The sequence below is a fragment of the Pleurodeles waltl genome, chromosome 1_2 (assembly GCF_031143425.1).
Source record: "Pleurodeles waltl isolate 20211129_DDA chromosome 1_2, aPleWal1.hap1.20221129, whole genome shotgun sequence".
Taxonomy (NCBI): domain Eukaryota; kingdom Metazoa; phylum Chordata; class Amphibia; order Caudata; family Salamandridae; genus Pleurodeles; species Pleurodeles waltl.
The window spans coordinates 1,152,528,969-1,152,542,853 of NC_090437.1; the positions used below are offsets into that span (position 1 = coordinate 1,152,528,969).

The 13,885-nt window shown below is 41.1% G+C and overlaps 1 protein-coding gene across 1 annotated transcript in view; it reads right to left on the reverse strand.

The window, feature by feature from the left end:
• Nucleotides 1–5,858: 5,858 nt before the first annotated feature.
• Nucleotides 5,859–13,885, reverse strand: part of TMEM128 (transmembrane protein 128) — a 113,718-nt gene continuing 105,691 nt past the window's right edge. The window contains exon 5 of the mRNA XM_069202871.1: nucleotides 5,859–7,869. The gene's annotated coding sequence lies outside the window, so the exon portion shown is untranslated. The remainder of the gene's footprint in view (nucleotides 7,870–13,885) is intronic.

Sequence of the window (13,885 nt, forward strand, 5' to 3'; positions counted from 1 at the left end):
AAGTTACCCGTCCACCAAACTCTAAATTAGGCCCTACCTTTGAAATGTAGAAATCTTCACCGTTGCTTCTACCCTAGGCTAGCTGACAACAACACTTCCTATCTCCTGCAGCCTTGCCCTGCTGAACCTTACCTTCTCAGAACGTTTTTCTTAAAAAATATTTCTAAGTCCGAAGGTAAGCACTGACTGGGACCAATTCACTTGCATCTGAACACCGCTCCATCGTGGTCAGCCATACTTTTTGACTTTTGATTGATCTTTTAGATGCCAGTTCATAACTCAAGTTTTACAGATTAGATGTTTTTCGCATGGTGTCAAATAATTCATTAAAATGTACTCTATTTTTCTAAACTGGTTTGAGATTTTTCTTGTGGTGTGTTTTCACTTTATTATTGTTTGTGTGTTGCATAAATACTTTACACATTGCCTCTAAGTTAAGTCCGACTGCTTTTAGTGCCAAGCTACCTAGGGTTAAACACAGTTAAATTTAGTGACTTTTTGTGGTTCACCCTGCAAGGGATTATAGCTTTTGTTTGAACAGAGCTCACACTCCAGTCAACCAATAACCCCATTCCTAACACTGAGACATCTCACTTGGTGTACATGCCTCTTATTCATCCTGAAATCATGTCTAGGTCCCACTTTTTAAAAAATTTCTTAGCTATTTTTTAATAACTTCTTGAACAATACCTTCAACAGTATATGAACAGAATTAAACATTATACAAGCATAGAATAGTTGCTTATTAAGCAACTCTCCCATTTGCATTTTCAGTTGCAACACAATCAAGTTCATGAAGACACATATAACGATTCTACCAGAAGACATGGCAATCATTGCTTTCATAAGCTGAGATATAATACGATGGCTGAGCCAAAAAGTCAGTAAGGTCTGCAACAGGTTGTGTGTAGTGGGTTCCAGGTCAAATGTCGCAATGTTTTGAGTAACCTTCAGCACCCCATAGTCTAGTAATTGGGTAACTAGTTATTCTGCTTTGCTTCAGACACAAAATAGTCAGTGGTCAAGATGGAGCCGATGGTTAAATACCAATAACATTACAGTAGTAAAGTTCTCTCTGCAGAAAATGACTCCAGGCTCTGGAGGGAGCCTACTGAGTAGTGGTCCTCCAGCGTTACTAACTCAGCATCTTCCACTCCCACACACATGCAGAGCTAGACACATAGGCACATACACACTGCTAACCACAAACAGATTCAGACACACAGCAAAACACACAAAGAAAGCAACACAAGCAACACACACACATACTGCCAGCCACAGAGAGGCACTGACACACACACACACTGCTAATCACACACAGGTACAAACACACACACTGCTAGCCACAGAGAGGCACTGACATACACACTGCTAAACACACACAGGTACAAACACACACATGGCTAAACACACACATACACACTACTACACATATATATTGTGAGGATTTGGGTGTACTATATGATATGGCTGTGGGGCCGTATCATGCAGTACACTCAGAAATACTGTCTTGGGTCCAGTCAGGTATGTTTACTTGACCTTAAGCTCACCCCTGGGTAGCAGTAAGGCTTAACAAAGGAACAATCTTTAAAGCATTTAACAGGATCAAACGACGACATAAAGCAACGACACACAAAAGAAAGAGGACACCAATTTATACAAAAAGATGATATTTCTCTGAGGTTTTCGAGACTTTGATGAAAAATCCACCACAGGGTTTCGGAGATTCAGATTTTTAAAGATATTATTACTTTTAAATGCAACCACAAACAAGCATTGGTCAACAAAAACTTTGGCAACTTTAGAAAAGTTTGAAACCGTTAGTTTGACTACTCCAGCCTGGGTTGGGTGACCCGTTCCAGCAGGACAGAGGTCTAGGGGGCCAGAGTGGACACTCTGGACAGCTATCCGGCCACCAGAGCATTTCTAAAGCAAAATACAAACTTTATAGGACAACTGCCATAGACAATGGTGTGGGCTTGATGCTGAGGAATGCAGGGAAAACATGCTCAAAAGATGCTCTGGTCGACGGAGGTGTCTTTGTGGGTGCTCCTCGGTCCATGGGTGGATATGGGAGAACTTGGTTACAGAGATCAGGGTCCCTTCAAGCCCTCTATGTTGCAGTAGCAGGCCAGACAATGCTGGCCTACTGGGCAGCCTGCTCAGTGGTTGGGGCAAAATCCTTAGGTGGGGGCTAGTGTCCCTTGGGTGTGACTCAGGCAGACTCAAGAGCAACTTTTGGCTATCTCTAATTTGTCCTCTTTTGTGCCCAGTGATTGATAGTGGCAAAACGTCTACACTGGTTACCAACTTGGTGATTTGGGCAACTTCCGCTCATGTGTCCCTGGGGCTGGTTCTTGGAGATCAGCCAACTGATAATTGGAGTCACTGCTGTTGTTGGATGTCTGGAATCATCTCTTCCCCAAGCCGAGAGCCATAGGCACAGTCCAAACTTTGCTAGCCCAAGGTTCAGCAGGGGCAGTCTTTACGAGTGTGCAGCCCCTCTTTGTGCTGATTTAAGAGAAACTAGGCAGTCCTTTGCCAGGTTTCTCTCTGATTCCAGCATGGTCCGAGGGTCAGAGTACCAGTGGTGCCATATTCATCCCTGGAAAGTGCCCCGAGGGGACTACACAGTCACTAGCCAATGGGCTACGGGTTCCCCTCTTACCTAGTGGCAAAGTTCCTGTGACGTATAGCATCTGGCAATCCCAGTTGTGCCACATTCTTGCCCCTTTCAAGAAGGCACAACCCTTCATCGGACGTTAGGAGCTTGGTAGTCCATTTTAGAGGTGTGGCTGCAAGAGGGCTACATGCCCATGTTAAAACCGGTTTGGGAGCGTGATTTCCCTACTTGACGCAGTCTCCACTTTGTCTGCAGGAAAAAGGTCAGGGGTGTTGGCACTACTTCCCTCACCAAGGCAGCTTCACCATTAAAGCTTGTCTGTTGGACAAACACCCTCGAGTGGCCATCCTGAAGGAGGAGGTGACACCTCTCTCCAAGTCAACTGCCTTTGTTCCTGTGCTGGGGAGTCGTTCACAAGTCTCTCCAGGCAGTCAGACTACTGTTTGTACACCAGGGCTTTTGTGAGGCTACTGAGCTATCTGGAGGGCAGGCTGGCATCTAAATATTGCTTACCTTTAATAGTGCTATTAAATTCGACCTGGTCATCAGGCCAGGTATAATGCTACAATTAATTTGATACCTTACATCACCCAGTTTGGTAGTCCCTTACAGGAGTTAGCCTGGTTGGAATACCAAATGGGTACCCTGTGTTAGCCAATGGGCCTACTAACTTTATCTGCAGCAAAACGCAATCTGGAAGTGTTGCCGTTAAGACATATCAAAAATATATCTCTCACTTAACAAAATATAGCTTCCTGCCATAGGGCTTGATAGGCCATGCTTAAGGGGAACTTACTTTTAGTGTTACAGGACAAGGTGGCTTTGCCATTGAAGTGAATGGCAAAGTCGAACTGGTAGTGAAAACACTATCCTTCCAGTGTGCAGTGACAGGCTGGGGCCATTTTGTACCCTGTCACAAACAGGGTGACACAAAGAGTCCTGCAGCCCTAAGTGGACACTCTGCCCTACATGCCCTAGGTACCATATACTGGGGACTTATAAGTAAGTCAGTCGTTGCCAATTGTGGGTATCAAATACAACATGCAATTTGTATAGGGTCAGAACACAGGCACTGAGTCATGGTTAGCAGGCCTCAGTGCACTCAGAGTTGAAAAACAGCAGCATCCGTTCAAAAATGTGGGGGGGAACATACAAAGAGGCATTTCCTTACACTTATAAAAACTACTAGATACACACACGCCCACAAACTCAGACACCTACATGCTGCTAGATAAACCGGCAAGAATACACATACTGCTAGACAAGGACAATTACATACTGCTACACACAAACATGAACAGAGGTATATACACAAAGGAACATTAACGCTGCTGGCATGCTCAAACACATACACACTAGTAGACACTCGTAGGCACAGGCATGCCTACACACGGCCAGACACACATAGAAACCTATTATCAGGACACAGAAATAGAGGCACAGAAACATACATAAATACTGACAAGACACATACGGGCACACATTTAAAAAAGGCACAGAGACACATACACACATCTACTAAACAATGCTAGGCCCACATAGTGTCACATACATAGGGACAAATGCACACACTGATTGGCACACACAAAAACACGTGCAGACAGGCACAAACAATCTTACACACTACTAGACACGGAATAGTCACATTCAGTCACAGGCACACATATACACTTCTAGAAACACAGACACAAATAATTATTTACACAGCCAGACACATATACGCACAAACACATGTATTGTGACACACATACTCCCATACACAACACAGAAACATAGACATAATGACAAACACACAGACGCTCTGACACACAAACAGGCACTCATACCAAAACACACACAAGCAGACACAGAGGCACACACAGACACACAAACATAAGAACAATAACCACCTGCCCTGTAGATCTACAGGTTGCATCAGTCAAGACTTCAATAATTTTCTATATACGTGTTGAGCCAAATCTTCAGTATAAGCACAATACATTTCATTTCCTTTTTTATTTTATCAAACCACATTATCTTCATGTTAAAAATATTTTCCTTTTTATACATAAACAGAATTAGACACACCACTTTCTTGAAAACTTTGTTCATATTTCACGCACATGACTACTCCTTCCCTAATCATCATTTGCCCAAAATAGATCCACTAAAAGAGTAGAATCATCCATCATTCGCTCATATCATCATACCACTTTCACATCCTACATCATACCAAATTATGAATGATGAAAGGTTGAATTGACCTCAACAGGAGTTGAGCTTGTGACCTACAGATTCAGTCTGGCCTATATGGCATTCTGGCAGTATCAAGAGGGCCAGTGTGTGAGCCAATGTTTTGGCTGTTTTCTTGTTTGGTGGATCAGTGCATGCAGTTACTAATACCTTGCAAAATACCTATACAGCATTTCATTACAAGTTCAAAACTGCTCATATTTGCAGAATGTGGACTGCTTTGTAGGTCTCGTCTAGCACAGAGCCTGCTCACTCACTTGCAAAAGATACCGTATACAACAGGGTGCCTGGAGTCCACCCACTGCCTGCCATTCACAGGCTTTATTGTCACTCTTATTTGTTGCCATTCTAATAGGTCAGTGAGTGCTGTCTTCACTTCCTCCTCTTTTAGATGGAGTATGGCCAAAGTACTGTGTGCTTCAGCTTGACTGCAGTCTTTTTGCTGATCACAGTCTAATTGAGGTATTTATATTTCTTCTTCTTTCCTTGTCATCCTTGTTTGAGTTGCTTTTTCCATCCCACCTCGCATTGTCCTTGTTGCTTCCTGTCCACCCTTGTTGTCCTTGTTGCTTCTTCCCTCCCACTCCAGCCTCCCGCTGTACATTGACGACCCGCCATAGGAAAAAAAAAAGCATCTAGAGCTTTTTTTTGGTCGCATTGCCCTTTTCCTTCCACCTTTCTCTTGTTATCAGTGTTGACTGTTCCTGTTTGTGTAAACCATCTCCACCAGCCATAAGGAAAAAGGGCTGTGACACACCCAGCACTGGCCACATCTTAGTTCTTATTTTTATCACTTTTAGACATGCTGCATACCAGCCGTGCTGTTCTACAACATGGTTATAAACTGTTGGCAAAGCCAATAGCTCTTACTTACGCAAGATCAATTGCCTTTGCCAATGTTTGTTAAAGAAAGGTGTACTGAGGGAAAAGAAGATGCTGCTCTAAATGTAAGATTTATAGTGGAGCAAAAGCAAAGCAATATCATAACATCTGACAATGATGCTACTAACCATTTCTCTTTTTATTTTATTAACAAATATGTTTGACTAAATAAAATGCATTTCATTATTTCAGAATGATTTAGGGAAAATTCAAAACTACAACGATTGATATAGGCACAGTTGGTTTTAAACAAAGGTTTTCACCAAATCAATTTCTGATTACTGTACACCTAGCAAAAGTAAAAAACTTTTTAAGTGATTTGGTACATTAAAGAATATAGATATATAAACATAGATAGAATTAAACGTTTACAGTAGGTGAAAAAGTAACCAATGTTAGGTTTTGACTATTACAGAAAATGTAAGCATGTGTTAAAATATTTATGTTCTGTAAAAGTCCATCCTTTTCCTCCTGAGTAGCCTGCCAGGACGAACCAGGGAACAACTGCTGGACCTTGGGCTTCAGGGGGAGCTGGACAGCTCTAGATACTTGGAGATATGAGTGGCTGGGACGCCCAAAAAGCAATAGAAACACAAGGAGGGAAGAGTGACTGAGGGGCTACCTGCATCGATACGCTTTTGGACCTGACTGCCCCTGTCTATGATGGGAAGGGAGGCCATTGGTGCCTGTACACAGACCAAAAATCACTGTGCTTGGCTCCTCAAGAGACGCTCAACAGCCTACTGATCGCGCTAGTGTGGGTGGCACAGAGAAGTCAAGTAGCTTTTGATACAATTGAACGAGATCAGGAGCACGGTGGTCTGGGCCATCCAGACACAGACCTTTATTATGCAGCACACGTACCACACAAGGGAAAATGGGCCACTGAGGCATACAACTGGGGAAAGAGGCTGCTAAAGGGAACATGTTCTGACACACCCTTGCTAGCACTCTTGATGCGGGGATCCAGAATTGAGGGAGACGGACACGTATGGGACCTGGTGGTGCTAAGGGTCTTGCTGCAGCCCCCACCTTCTCTACAGACATGGAAGTATGGGTCTTGATGCCATTACGTGATATCAGTAATAGCATGTCCATTACACACCGGCAAACAGAAAGATGCAGACTACTGGGAGGTTTATTGGTTTATTTCTCAGGGAGCACTTCATCCCATTGGTGGAGGCCACAGAATCTTTCTCAGTGGGGGAGGGACAATATATGCAATCGAAAAATTAACCAGGACTGAAAGGGAAATATGCGCAGGGTTCCCCAGTGCTTGCACCCAGGCATAGACTCACAGATAAAGCTCAAAATAGAAGAGGGTGAACATCTGATATCACTGCTATATGAAGCCCTAAAGGCTGGCAGGCCTAGGAGCAATCTAGCAACCAGAACCACCTGGTGCACTGACCTTGTGGCAAAAAACTCAATGATACTGACTGGGATACAACGTGTACGTTGATCTGGGGGACTTCTAGCACTGCTAGATTTAAGTTAGTACTCTTTAATTATGTTTAGAACACTTATCTCAACCCCAATAATGAAGCAGAATATGCTTTGGTCGCTCTGCATCTTGCCAAAGATGTGGCTAGGGGTGTGTGGACTTCCTTTATCTAGTCTGTAATTGTCCCATTGTACTGACATATTGACAGTGATTGGGGTTGCCCCTGAATTTACACTGCAGCACTGCCTGTTTGAAATCCTCAAAAAGTAAAAACAAGGTAAGATGCACATCAAATTCCTATACCTCGTCCTGTTGTTAGCGAAAAGGTGAACAGCCATGAGATGGCTGGGAATGAGGTCCCGGCAGTCACACTCTGGGTAAGGGACATGATAGAATGGGCAGCAGCTGAAGAGATTCACATTCTGATGTTACATTCTGATTTCACGTACTGACGATAAGGTTGTGGAGGACCTGGAAACATGGGCAGAATTACTCACTGCTTTCAGTGAATGGAACGCAGAGGGAGAAAACCTATCGACCCCTACACAACAGGGGGAGGGGAGTGATTCGAAGTGCTCTCATGACGGAGAGTGTGTTCCTCAAAGGCAATTGCTATCATTCACGTCTATAAATATTTAAACTCTTCATGCTTAACTGGAACGATCCAAGTAGAAATCATTTCCGAATTCTGCAATAACAAAAATAAAATAATGGATGTTAGATTTTGAGACATTATTTTTCGATAATGGTATACAATAAATCAGTTTCTCTACTTTAATAAAAACTGGTACCTAAATAATAATCGTTCTTTGGGGAACAAACAAAATTATGACACGAACAATCACAACAATATTCAACGTGCATGTCTCCTCTTCCTTAAAAACCCTCAGAGCAGAGCAAATATTGCTATAAAAGGCTTCCGGCCATAACGTAGCCAAAGGAGACTTGATTCTACATAGATTTTATATGCTTATCTTTGACTTACTAATGTAAAGATCATTATTATTTAGTCGATATTAGAAAAAGGTAAAACAACAGAACTACCACTCAAAACTGTACGATGTCATCGGTCACAAGTGCCATTTAGCGGAGTGGATTCTGGCCCCAAGAGACTGACAATGGGGTGGTGAGCGAAGTATAACGCAAATGAATTTAGCTCCAATAGATTGTTAACTTTTTTATATTTGCAAACTGTTGCAATTTGTAAACTACATTTATATGCGCTCAAAACCTACACCGAGTTGACACTAGGGTAAAAACTTCACACACTGTGGGAAAGTGCATGAAACTCTGTTTGAAAGCATGTATATAGTAAGGTATGGTTTTAAATGTAAAAAGGGAATCCAGAGAAATAACTATCTCACTATTTGCTTAAACCCATGCCTGTAACTTGACTACTATGTCTAGATTCCACATGCAGTGTAGACTGAAAACAGAAGCACAGCCAGAATGGCAAATATGAGATCACCAGCAGCTAAACATTACTGCTGTCTAACCGCAGTATCAATCAGATACATTTCAGGTAATATTACACTGTGTCAAAGGTGCAGAGCTGATGCGATTGTTTGTCTAGAGCCTTAGTGCTGTCTCCAACAGACAACAGAACACAAGGGCACTGTGTTCTATGTGCCAAGCTATGGACAGTGTATAGACTACATGGCAGCAATGCTTATTAGGAATAAGCTGCATGTACAGTATCTTCTCAATACATTATCGTGTGAATGTAATAAGTCAAAAGTCACCATTAGAAAAGATTTCAAGTTTAACATGAAATCTACAATGGAGACTCAGCGGGGGCCCCAACGTACCTCAATACAATAGAGGAGCCAGTCAAGAAGGGTGTCAGGATTTAATTAAACATAAGCACAACCAAGCTGACATCTAGCCCAACAATACTTCTCTCTTGCTAAAACTGATAGCATTGACCAGGGGTGTGGAATTCCTATAGACCGATGCCCAGGACATATTGTTTGGGGTCAAGGACAACATGTTTTCATGTATAATGTGTCCTTGGGACAAGTAGGCCCAACCACCTGCAGTATAAATCCTTTGGGTGCCACATTACAGTGACACGTTATAGAGCATGGAAGGCAATTGTCTGCAGATGAGGTAATATTTGTGTCCACGTGTCAATGATGTTCCAACCTGTATTTATGATTCTTTAATGCAAAGCCTTTATTATTAGGGTGACCTGTCTAAATAAACGTTGTAAGCTTGGACTGCTCTACTGATGTACTGACAGTGCTTCCAGTAATAAAATGTGCTCACATTTGAAAAGTTTAACAATATTAGGCTCCGTATATTGGTCCCAGAATGCTCTCAGATTATATGCAAATATTTGCAGAAGCTTGAAAGCAAGAGTCATGATACTTTGCTTTCAAAATAAAATGTTTACAAAAAATGCAACTATGGAAAAACTGTTTTGATAAATTACTGTGACATTTTAGGTACCATTGCTTTGAAGAATCATTTAGTAAACTTTGTTATTACATACTAGTATTTCCCAAAAATATTTATAATGGGAAATTGGTGTAACCAGTTTCAACAAGATTATGATAAACACAAAAATGAACATGCATTGGCAAAGCCAGAGGATCCAACTTTGGAGGTCAACCTTTTGGTTTTGACAGTGTGTGTCTTGTTTTGAGATGGATTTTTTTGCACTTTAATGTTGTGGGCTCTGCTGGGCACTCACCATTGTAACAAACATTGGTAAAAGGCAAAAGTATTTATTTGGTCTCGAAAAGCACACATTGCCACAGTAGTTTCTGGCACAGAAAAAAACTACTTTGAATGCAAATATGCTCCTTGTGAAAGAGCAGATTGTTATCTTTTACTGTGAGGCCAGCCAACGGATGGAGAGACAGAGAGACACAGAACTTTAATAAAAAACAAAAGGTCTTGGTTAACGCCAGACATAATTAGGGGCCCAATTCTTAAAGCCACAAAAGAGGCCCCATGGTATAGGACTTTGTGTTAGTACAGATTTACATATTTTATGAATTCACAAGATTTTACAGAAGTAGATCAGGAAGTCATGCTCCTAGAAAATATTTGGGAGATGTATTTTAGCACATGCAAGTATAAATGTGTAGATTTGCTCATGTGATCATATGTTAAGTGTTTACAAGTTCATTATTCCCTCCAACCACCCTTTCCCCTATCCCTGGAAGAAATACATTTCCAGCCTTTCTCAGTATGGGTAAGGATTAGAGAAGAGTTGGGGGAAACCCTTAAAACATGAAAGTCAGTAGGTTTTCACAGACTCAAAATGACATTCCAACCTGGGAAAAACTGCTTACCACTACCTCCAACCCCAGTATGTAGATCTGCAGAAAGGTGTTAAAATAAGGAAATTGCTAGTATGCAAGCCCTACTATAGTATCAGTCCTGGCATAATCCGAGTGGCTGTGACTTTAGCTCTTATATAATGAGATTGCTGCTATAATTTGTCTCTGTGCTACATGCACCAAATGGACAAGAAGATTTTTTTTTACAGGACAGGCAGATTTATGAAGCAAACTGCCCCACGGACAAGCAGATATTTTATTAAATTTCACACCCCTGATTGACACACAGGTTTGAGAGAGTGCGGAATGTTTATAAAGTAATCTATAGTGCAAATGGCACCTCTAGTGAGATTAAAATGATTCTACTTCTATTTCAGACATAACAAGCAAGAACAATATTCATTCTATCAAAGAAGGGGCTAGTGCATGCCATGAAATGCATGCAGATAGTATAACACAAAACACTGCTTGTAATCATAATTTGAGTATTGTGTAACAAGAGAAACACCCATAAAGATTATTTGATAACATTATCTTTAAACAGATGAAGTGGATATTACACATAAAATATAGCTATTGGAAAAATATACCCGGAATAAAGAGTAAAATAAGTTCTAACGTAATGTAAGTTGTTGGTCAGTGTCATAAAAAGGACATGACAGTTATCGTAGGTGGAAAAGTCCGCTATGTTCGCTGAGTTACCAACTACAGAGTTGTGCGTTCATCAGTATAAAGTGCAGTGTATTCAATGTGTTTCCTGAAAGAACTGATGAGTGTGATGGAGAGGTGGTTTCGGTGTTGGCCTTGTTTTGAGTATTGTGTGTGTTTACATCAGTAGTTTGTGCGTATGATGGTACGAGGCGGTACAATGAGCAACAGAAGAAACGCATGTGGTGTTAGACTCTGTCTCCATGAGAAAATCTCTATTTAATCCGTTCAAATAAAAGTAGGTCACAATTAGTGAATAAGATTAATAGATGCCAGTTCGCTCTAAAGTGCTCCGCTTGAAAGATTTACCATTTATTAAACTTAAATGATCATTATGCTACAATGGTGCAAGAATATATAATAATTATATTTTCCTAGCCACATTCTTAATCCATTAGATTCTTTCTGTAGACTTCTACCTCTGAACATATGATACTGTAACATCCTTTCTAATATAATTCACGACTTACTTTAAGAAAAATACACAACGATATGCGCAATACACTGAAAGCCAAAACCTTAGCTGCAGCTTTATATCTGAAATTTCATTTGTAGTGAGCATTCAAATAACAGAAACATCAAGTGAAATAGGTCTCTATTTGAGAGAAACGTAAATGTAGTCATTTTATTATTAAGTTGATGAACATACAAAATTAACTGGGTGGTATTGCCAAAATTATAGATGCGACTAAAACTCACATTAAGCGATTACATTATTCAGTTTATCAAATTCTACCTTGGTTTGTGCAAGTGGTAAGTGCATATTCATTGAAAATATGTTATGCAGTTCCACGGGACTATTAATTTCAATGATGTAGCGGACACAGAGGTAGACTGTGCCTAGGAACTCTCAAACCTCATGAAGATCTGGGAAAGGGTAACCCACGCATGGCCCAGGACTTATTTCAGGTTGCTACAGCCATGGCATCACTCTGCCATCACTGCCAGCACACTCGACCCTTTTACCACTACCGCCGGAAGTAAGCCTTCAAGTACTGTCAGCAGGCCCCCCTTCACGAGTCCAGTCACCTGGAACCACAGTAAGGAATGTGGTGTAAGCCAAAAGAGTGATGAAAAAATTACATTAACATGCCAACGTTGGCAATCTCTATTAATCACTTGTCATATGCTTTCACGTACGCATTTCTTCTCGTGACATGTGACACACACATCAGTTTGCACTATTTTTTTCAATTCTTACTGCATCTACGGATGTTCTAGCCAAGTTAAAGCATAACTCTGTCAGTGTCATTACACTGTTGTTACCACGCCTACAATCTACTTTGTTTCCTCACCATTATGCACACTGCTGCCTCTAAATAGTCTTCTTCTCCCACCCTATCTTCTACAACTTAGACAAAATTCCCCTGTGCATCGGTTTGTTTTGCATCATGGTACATGTCCCACAGCAATCATATGATAATGCCAAACCAGATTTTTTGAGACACTTGAACCTACCTTTCAGAGCACCATAAATTCACTCTACCTTGTTTCTTGTCCACCTGCCAGCATTGTTGTCCCTGTGCTACTTTGCAGTGCTGGCATTCAGATAAGGTATAACGATCCAATTGGGAATCCCCTGGGCACTGCCACTTATGAGTGGTACATGGTACTGATGTTCTGCTAACATTCTTGCCAATGTATTCTTGTATCCACCCCTTCCCGTGCTTGCCATTGTGTAGTGGACAGTGAATGGCGCTGTATCTGAACAGGTAGCTAATATATGTGCTGCCCAAATGCTTATGCCTGTGATGATGTAAGTTAGATCACAAAGGATATTCATGTGTGTGCGCTGTGTGGCTAATGGTGGGCATATCACATTGTGTGACATCTATAGCTCCAGTTGCATATCACACTGTGTGACATCTATAGCTCCAGTTACGTTGAATAGTGTTTCCTTCACACCATGTAAGGCATTTGGACAGTCAGGGAAGTAGGTTTATCTTTAATGTGAACCTGATATTGCACTCTGTGAGACACCATCTGGCAATATGACAAAAGCTTGATGTGCTCATGAGGCGAGCAGATGCAGTGAAATGAGTACTCACAAGTGGCGGTACATGTGCCGTCTGTGCCTCATTCTGAGTAGTGGATGTGGCTCCTGAATGAGATATATTAACAAGACCTATATAAATCTATACCTTGTAAGGATGTTCTCTTTAAGTTGCTTTTTAAAGAAGATTCTTTGTCTATAAACGCTCACCCGTTTATATTCGTTCTACGCAGCTCACAAGCACCAACAACTTGTAATCATGTAGAAAGTACTACTTTAGAACATTTCAAATACATTATGAAATCCCCCGTTCCCTTTTATAGTTTGCTCTTTCTTGGCACGTGGGTAGGACTGCTGCAACGTTTGAACTTTTTCAGTATTTTTCAGTGTACTTTTCTTTTTGAAATCTCAATCTGAAATCTCAAAATCTTTTTGAAATCTCAACCTCAATAGCATTAATGTGAATGTTGCTGTGCTTACATTTTCACTAAAGGCCAATGCAACACAAACAGTCACTAAAGCTGAAACTCTATTTTTTGTGGTGCCTTTTGGTATTGCAAATTTGCTTTCCTGGCTGACTGCAAATTTGCGATTCGTGCGTGCATTAGGTACAACATGGTAATCTAAAATAATTCTGATAACCATCTATACTTAGTGAACTGAGAACTGTTTTACATAGACATGGTAATTAGAGGAAGGGTAGTAGGAAGAAC